The sequence below is a fragment of the Myotis brandtii genome, unplaced genomic scaffold (genome assembly GCF_000412655.1).
Source record: "Myotis brandtii unplaced genomic scaffold, ASM41265v1 scaffold434, whole genome shotgun sequence".
Classification (NCBI taxonomy): domain Eukaryota; kingdom Metazoa; phylum Chordata; class Mammalia; order Chiroptera; family Vespertilionidae; genus Myotis; species Myotis brandtii.
Window position 1 is genome coordinate 1,281,302 of NW_005366599.1, and position 4,963 is coordinate 1,286,264.

Sequence of the window (4,963 nt, forward strand, 5' to 3'; positions counted from 1 at the left end):
TGGCTGGCACCTGGCAGGGGGAGGTTGGTGGGAGGGGAGGAGGACCCCTCTGCTCAGCTGGAGGCCCTCTCTGCCTTCTCCCGAGTTCTCCAGACCAAATGGCACAGGACCGAGGTGAATGAACGTGAAAGCCTGGCGCTCAGGTGGTTCCTAGCACATCCGGTGCCGGGAACACATCTGCATTTGCAAAGACGGTCAGAGCAGAACTGACCTGCGCTGGGCTGTCCGGGGGGTGTGTCCTTGCCCCACCCGGGGGGAGAGGGGGGCCGTGGGAACCAGGGCAGCTGGAGGGGAGTGGGCTGGGCATGCGCTGGGGGAGGGGTGTGCACACAGGCGCACACACATATGCACACGTGCACACACGCGTGGGAGGTGATGGGAGTTGCGGCTGTTCACCTCCTGGCTCTCTCTCCAGGAGTCAGCACCTGCCCGGCCCTTAGCTCCCTATTTGTTCTGCAGCCTTCCAGGGTCCCTCCCCCTGCCATGCCCTGGAGGGACCAGGCCTCCACTTCCTGGACAGTGTGGGCTGGTCCAGAGGAGGCGGGCGGCGGGGAAACTGCCGACAGTCAGAAATACGGCCGGGAGAGGGGGCACGGCCGGCAGGCGGAGGCCGGTGATTAAAATGACCCATGTGTCAGGCGCGAAATAGTAGCTCCTGATATCGACCGCGTGTCGAGTGGGAGGCCCCTATATCACCCCAGGAAACGGCAGTTTTATGCCAACTCGGGCCGTGCGTCTGCAGGTGATGGCAGGAATAACTCACGCCATTTGCGCTGTCCCAGACCAGCGGGCAGAGGATTTCCTGGCTTCTCGGCTCTAAAGCCAGACCTTTAAAATATAGATTTAGAAGCGTGCTGAACCGTTGCCCGCTCCAGGGGGATTAAGTGCCGGCGCAAACAGCCAGACTGATGGTCCCCGGGGTGCGAGCTGCCCTCCTTACGTCCGGATGCATCCGCCTGGACTCGGGCCTGGTTCACACCCTTTTCCCACACTCATGCACACATGCACACACACAAGCAACAAGCACACGCACATGCATGCACACACATATGCACACACACAAGCACACACATAGACATGTACACACACATGCACACCCTCTCTTTTTGTTCTCGCTCTCAGTCACCTTCCTTTGCTCCTTCATGCCTGCTCACCTGGGCAGGTGCCACAAAACCCAAGGTGACCCCATGGAGCTGAGCGAGGCCTGCGCCCCCGGCAGCCAGCGCCCGGCCCTGGGGAGACACCTCTATCCCGGAATAAGAGGGGGGCGGTTCCCCGAGGACAAATGAAGCAGCAGCCTCCGCCGGCTTGTGAGAAAGAGGACACGCCATCTGTGACTGTGGAGTGCGCTCACCTAACGCGCGTTTCTCCACATTCTCCCGTTTTTATTACGGCCCCTGTTACAGACTCACAGAAACAGAGGCGACCTTTTAGACACGACCCCCAGCCCGCCGGATCCTGCGTGTCTCTCCATGAACGGTGAACAGGAAACTAGGGGTCTGCACCCAGCACTTCCATTCAGTACCCCACTGCAGCGTTCTCCCTCCAGCCAGTTCTTAAACCGTAATTAATTCTTTTTAGGTTTGAATGCTTTATTTATTTTTACATTTTTATTTTCCAGTGACAGTTCACACTCAGTGTCACTTTGCATTAGTTGCAGGTGTACAGCATAGCAGTTAGACAATCAGGCAAAGTGTCCCCGATAATCCCCGCATCCACAGTCATTACATTATCACTGGCTGTATTCCCTAGGCCCCTCCCCCCACTGTGCCCCTCCCTGCTCCCCTGCCATCGGCTGCTGCCTCCAGCTGCCTCCTGGCGAGCTCTCTGCCTCCTGGTGAGCTCTCTGGGCTCACACCCTGTTAGCCCTCAGAGCTCAGCGCGATGCCCTGTTGCTGCTTTATACTCTTGGTGATTTGAATGAATGAATGAATGAATGGATAGATGGATGGATTTCTGGTTCTGAAATCACAGTTGCAGTGACCATAGCCACCAAGAGTAAAAGCTTTTGTTTCCCCCACCCCCCTGACCCCCCAAAAAAATACACATTGCGGTCCCAGCCCCCAGGATGTCAGAATGTGATGGTGCCTGACAGTAGGGTCTTCGCCGATGGAACTGGCTAAGACGAGGTCACTAGATGGGCTGATGTCCCATCAAAGAGAAAACAGACACACGGAGGGGACAGGGCCAGGCGACCATGAGGCAGAGACCGAGTGGCGGTCTACAGGCCGTGGCCCCCTGGCAGCCACAGGAGCCAGGACACGGCCCCTCGGAGCTCCCAGAAGGAGCCAGCGATGCCGATACCCTGAGCTTGAGCTTCTGGCCTCAGAACTGTGAGGGAAAACGTGTTTGCTGCGTTACACCCCCAGCAGCAACGAGACCTCATACACCATCCCCCCTTACCAGGCCACGGATGTTTGCTGTGTTACACCCCCAGTTTGTGGTCACTTGTTACAGCAGCGGCGAGACCTCATACACCATCCCCCCTTACCAGGCCACGGGCCACGACTGGCCAGGCCGCAGAGGGCAGTCTGCTGGGAGGGGCGGCCACAGTCCACGGGACAAGTGGGCCTGGCTCGAGAGCTTTTACAAGAACCCCCAAAACAAACCCCGTCACTAGGGGTGGGTTGACCTGGGTCGCTGGCAGCCCTGGTCACTGGTGGCCCTGGGCCCCCTCCTTCTCCAATACCCAAGGACCAGTCTGCTGTCCCCAGGGACCCTGGGCCCCGGCCTGTGAGGCCTGGGCTGTGTGTCCCCGGGAGCACGCTCCGGCCCTCAGCCAGGCTGCCGGCTCCGCGGTCACAGAAGATGCTTCCAGCAGCCTCTCCCCAGAACCCGCTTCTGAGAGCGAAAAGCAGGCCAGCCATTATCTGCGCCTCATGCATATGTATTTATGGACATTTAAGGAGGCCCCTTGCAGAAATGCAGATGCAGTCGCTAACCACAATGTGTTTTATTGCCCACGTAGGCCCTTTTGTAATATCCTCTGGAAGTTCATATTAGAGGCGATTTCAAACCCAGCGGCTGACCCGCCGGCCCGCTGGTGCCTGCCCGCGAGCGGCTTTATTTAATAACAAAGTGTCTTATTTAAAGCCGCGCCTATTGACGGCTTGCCCGCGGAGGCGCGAACGTTCCAGAATGCGCCGTGATGTGTATTATTGGCCGAATCCACCGCCGAGCTGCTGTCGGGCCAATTTCCCTTTTATGTTCCTGGCGCTTAAAGCCCCTTAGAAGACGCGCCTGTGTTTTGTAGCGGGCGTGCGTCCCGGACTTTTGAAAACCGGAAAGGCTAAGTCATGTCCTAAAGAGGCTTCGAGCTGACAGTGGGAAGAAGGCACACAGGGAGGAAGACGAGTTCTCCGGCCGGTACAGGGCCCCGAGCAGGGGGCCACGGGTGCGTGCGTGCGAACCCCAGGGGCTGGTGTCCACGGAGAAGTGGGCGCTGCTTGGCTGGGAACACCCCCCCACACACACACTGGGGGTCAGAAGTATTGAGAGGAGCAAAGTGGGTTTCTCCTCCAATATAAAGGGGAAAATAGTGGGGAATCCAAAAGAATTTCTGCCCGGCCGGTGTGGCTCAGTGGTTGAGCGTCGACCTATGAACCAGGAGGTCACGGTTCGATTCGGTGCTCAGGGCACATGCCCAGGTTGCAGCTAGATCCCCAGTAGGGGGGCGTGCAGGAGGCAGCCAATCAATGATTCTCTCTCATCATTGATGTTTCTATCCCCCCCTCCCTTCCTCTGTGAAATCAATAAAAACATATTAAAAAAAAAAAAAGAATTTCCAAGGCAGAGTTTCGTTTTTCTGCCCACAAGCCCCGGGTGCTGTCCACTCAGTTGTGTCCCTTGAAATTCCTGTGGAAAAGTCCTAACCGCAAACCCCCAGTGGGCCTGTGAGGAGCTGGGCCTCTGAGGAGGTCATCAGATAAGCTGAGGCCCTCAGGGTGGGGCCCTGACCGGTAGGCTGAGTGTCCTCAGAGGAAGAGACACCAGAGAGCGCCGTCCGTCCGTCGTCCCAGCAGGCGAGGACCCAGGGAGAAGGTGGCCGTCCATCTGCGAGCCAGGCGGCGGGCCCTCAGCAGGAACCGCATCTGCCGGCAGCGTGGTCGGGGACCTCCAGCCTCGAGCCTGAGAGAGAAACGTCTGTGGGTCTGTGGTCTGAGCCGTCAGCCTTGGCATTTGCTGTGGGAGCCTGAGGGGACGGGGACACGGGGACAGGCCCCTGCCCCCTGGAGCCGCCGGCCACGAACGCTTTAATTGGGCAGGGCGGCCGTCCTTGAGCTCCGAGACCTTCCCGGCCTGGATCCTACAACACACGGAAGCCCTGGGGCCAGGCAGGGGGTGGAAGGGTTGGGGGTCCCCCAGCTCAGTGCGTCCTGCGCCCAGGACAGGGCCCGGCCAGCCCACACCTCTTCATCGGCCGGCAGGCAACACCGAGCACATCCATCACTATTATCTCCTTTCAGGATCTTTGCATGGCACCTCCTCACCCCCTACCCCCAAAGCACGGGCCATTCGAGCTGCCAGGCCTTATTTACGGCCCAACAGAAGTGGAGGCCCGGCGGGAAGCAGATGCAGGGGTCTCCCCCAGCCCTGCGCCCCCGCACCCCCTTCTGGTTATGGGGCCCAGCAGGACGCCTCCTCCCTCAGTCTCCCGCCAGGAGCAGGCTGGTTTCCACCCTGAAGCTCGGCTCAGGTTGGCGAGGAGCCTTTCCGACCGCTGTTTTCCTAGCCACGCGGGAGGGCCCGTCGGATTCTTTACGAGGCCAATAAATTCCCTGTCGCTTTATCTTCCATCAGGACGACATTAACACGAAAACCCTCCGTGAGGCATAAATCGTCACATGGAGACGCGGAGCCAGGATGTTGAGAGGCCTCAGAACCGGCAGATGCGCCTGCGGAGGGCCCTGCGCGAGGGCCCAGCTGACCTGCCCGCTGGCCAGCGTCCCGGCTGTGGACCAGC